The following is a 4,159-nucleotide window of genomic DNA, read 5'->3' as shown; positions in this document are numbered from 1 at the left end:
GAACATCGATGTAGCAGTGTCCCTGTTGCATGCTCTTTTTAGGTCTGTAGGGAATAGACCGAGAAGGGGAATAGCTGGGTCAAATGGTGGCTCCATTCCCAGCTTTCCAAGAAATCTCCATACTGCTTTCCAAATTGGCTGCACCAATTTGCAGTCCCACCAGCAATGTACAAGTGTACCCTTTTCCCCACATCCTCGCCAGCACTTGTTGTTGTTTGACTTCATAATGGCTGCCAATCTAACTGGAGTGAGATGGTATCTTAGGGTGGTTTTGATTTGCATTTCTCTGACTGCTAGAGATGGTGAGCATTTTTTCATGTACTTGTTGATTGATTGTATGTCCTCCTCTGAGAAGTGTCTGTTCAGGTCCTTGGCCCATTTGTTGATTGGGTTGTTTGTTCTCTTATTGTCTAATTTTTTGAGTTCTTTGTATACTCTGGATATTAGGGCTCTATCTGAAGTGTGAGGAGTAAAGATTTGTTCCCAGGATGTAGGCTCTCTATTTACCTCTCTTATTGTTTCTTTTGCTGAGAAAAAACTTTTTAGTTTGAGTAAGTCCCATTTGTTGATTCTAGTTATTAACTTTTCTGCTATGGGTGTCCTATTGAGGAATTTGGAGCCCGACCCCACAGTATGTAGATTGTAGCCAACTTTTTCTTCTATCATACGGCGTGTCTCTGATTTGATATCAAGCTCCTTGATCCATTTTGAATTAACTTTTGTGCATGGCGAGAGAAAGGGATTCAGTTTCATTTTGTTGCATATGGATTTCCAGTTTTCCCAGCACCATTTCATCGATAAATTTCTTAAGTCATATGATCTGCCCAGATTGAGTCAGGAGGATATAGACAACCTAAACAGACCAATATCAGTTGAGGAAATAGAAGAAACCATCAAAAGACTACCAACTAAGAAAAGCCCAGGACCGGATGGGTATACAGCAGAGTTTTACAAAACCTTTAAAGAGGAACTAATACCAATACTTTTCAAGCTACTTCAGGAAATAGAAAAAGAGGGAGAACTTCCAAATTCATTCTACGAGGCCAACATCACCCTGATACCTAAACCAGACAAAGACACTTCAAAGAAAGAAAACTACAGACCAATATCTCTAATGAACCTAGATGCAAAAATCCTCAATAAAATTCTGGCGAATCGGATACAAAAACATATCAAAAAAATTGTGCACCATGATCAAGTAGGATTCATCCCTGGGATGCAAGGCTGGTTCAATATACGGAAATCAATAAATGTTATTCACCACATCAATAGACTTAAAAATAAGAACCATATGATCATCTCGATAGATGCGGAAAAAGCATTCGACAAAGTACAGCATCCCTTTATGTTCAAAATTCTAGAAAAACTAGGGATAACAGGAACATACCTCAATATTGTAAAAGCAATCTATGCTAAGCCTCAGGCTAGCATCATTCTGAATGGAGAAAAATTGAAGGCATTCCCTCTAAAATCTGGAACAAGACAGGGATGCCCTCTCTCACCACTTCTGTTCAACATAGTTCTCGAAACACTGGCCAGAGCAATTAGACAGATGAAAGAAATTAAAGGCATCAAAATAGGAAAAGAAGAACTTAAATTATCACTATTTGCAGATGACATGATTCTATACCTAGCAGACCCAAAAAGGTCTACAAAGAAACTATTAGAGCTAATAAATGAATTCAGCAAAGTGGCAGGATATAAAATCAACATGCATAAATCAAAGGCATTCCTGTATATCAGCGACAAATCCTCTGAAATGGAAATGAGGACAACCACTCCATTCACAATGTCTTCAAAAAAAATAAAATACTTGGGAATCAACCTAACAAAAGAGGTGAAAGACTTATACAATGAAAACTACAGAACCCTAAAGAGAGAAATAGAAGAAGATCTTAGAAGATGGAAAAATATACCCTGTTCATGGATAGGCAGAACTAACATCATCAAAATGGCGATATTACCAAAAGTTCTCTATAGGTTTAATGCAATGCCAATCAAAATCCCAACGGCATTTCTTGTAGAAATAGAGAAAGCAATCATGAAATTCATATGGAAAAATAAACGACCCAGAATAGCAAAAACAATGCTAAGCAGGAAGTGTGAATCAGGCGGTATAGCGATACCAGACTTCAAACTCTACTACAGAGCGATAGTAACAAAAACAGCATGGTACTGGTACCAAAACAGGCGGGTGGACCAAAGGTACAGAATAGAGGACACAGAAACCAATCCACAAAACTACAACTATCTTATATTTGATAAAGGGGCTAAAAGCATGCAATGGAGGAAGGATAGCATCTTCAACAAATGGTGCTGGTATCTAGTTTAAGGTGTCCTTAGAAATGATAATATTCTAGGCTAGGATATTCCTCTGTCTTCCTTCATTCTTTTCCTCCATCTTTCTTGCTTCTGGGGACCTAGGACCCGAGGGCTGCCCCGACACCTCCGCACTCTGATCCCCCCCACCCCGCGCTGGCGGCGACACTGCTCCGCCCAGTCGTGCCTTGGGAACCGGGGACTGTCCCTTATTAGTTCTATCAATATTGAGTATGTGTACTGTCTATGACCCAGCAATTCTATTGCTAGGTATATACCGAACAGAGTTTTTTTTTTTTTTGTACCAGGGATTGAACTCAGGGGAACTTGACCACTGAGCCCCATCCCCAGCCCTATTTTGTTTAGACAGGGCTCACTGTGTTGTGTAGCGCCTAAGTTTTGCTGAGGCTGGCTTTGAATTGCGATCCTCCTACCTCAGTCTCCTGAGCCACTGGAATTACAGACTTGTGTCACCACATCGGCTGGAACAGAAATGTTTATATATATAATATATGTTTATGTTTATATATATATATATATATATATATATATATATATACACATATATATACACATACACACACACTATTGTTATGATTTAGATATGAGGTCTCCCCCTGAAACTCAGGAGACAAGGCAAGAAAAAAAAATTTAGAGGTGAAACAATCAGGTTCTGATTGTTCCAGAGTCTTCATCTAATCAATACATGGAATGGATTAACCAGATGGTAATGGTAGGCAGGTAGGGTGTAGATGGAGTAGGTAGATCCCTGGGGTGTGTTTTTGGGGTATGTATTTTGTTCCTGGTAAGCAGTTTTCTCTGCTTCCTGGTGGGCACATTCAGTCTATGACTGAAACCTCTGAAACTGTGTGCCAAATAAACTTTTCCCCTTCTAAATGTTCTTGTCAGGTCTTTTGGTCATGGTGACAAAAAGGCTAACTAATACAAACATACTACGTGTCCTAGAGTGTTCATAGGAGCACTTGGCACTACCTTAATAATTACTAATGAAGGAGTGGATAAATTATGATTTATGCATACCACAGGATATTGAATAGCAAGAATGAATGCAGGACAACTATAAGCAATATGTAGATGAATCTTTCACATACATAATTCCGAGTAAAACAAGCCAAACAGGAAGCAGATCATGAGTTGGTACACATCTATAACCCCATTACTTGGGAGGCTGAGGCAGGAGGATCACAAATTCAAGACCAGCCTTGGCAACTTAGTGCAAAACAAAAATTTTAAAAGGCTGGGGATGTAGCTTACTGGTAGAGCACTCATGCATGAAGCCCTGGATTTAATCTCTAGTACCCAAACAGACAAAAATCCAAAAAGGAAAAAAAAAAAAAAGAGAGAAAGTCAGACATAAACCCAATAAAATTAAATCTAGAAGTTAGGATAGTGCTACCCTTTGGGGGATAGTGACTGGATAGAGCACAAGAAGACTGATTGGGGAATCAAATTTTCAGTTATAAGTGAATCCAGCCCACTCTACCTAACAAGGCTGGGCACTCCCAAGCAGTCCTAAGTGTTCAAACCATGAGTGGAGAGAGTCATGGAACATTTTAGTGAGGTGTTTTGGATCCTTCAGCCCCAATACCATGTGTGACAGAAGATGAGCCATTCCTGATGGGCCTACATGAATTCCTACAGAATATGTTTTTAAAAAACAGTACTTGTTTTAAATAATTTTTTCAATATAGCAATGTATTAACTGGAACAGTTTTACTCATTGAGGGGCTACTGAGAACAGGGACCAAACCTTTCTTTGACTTGGGGTGTTAAAAATACCTAATTTTAATATATGGTGACATAAGAATATCACATGCTG

This window comes from Marmota monax, unplaced genomic scaffold (assembly GCF_021218885.2).
Source record: "Marmota monax isolate L192 unplaced genomic scaffold, Marmota_monax_Labrador192_F-V1.1 WCK01_AAM20220418_F8-fsc00311, whole genome shotgun sequence".
In the NCBI taxonomy this organism is placed as follows: Eukaryota; Metazoa; Chordata; class Mammalia; order Rodentia; family Sciuridae; genus Marmota; species Marmota monax.
This window is presented reverse-complemented; position numbering follows the sequence as displayed.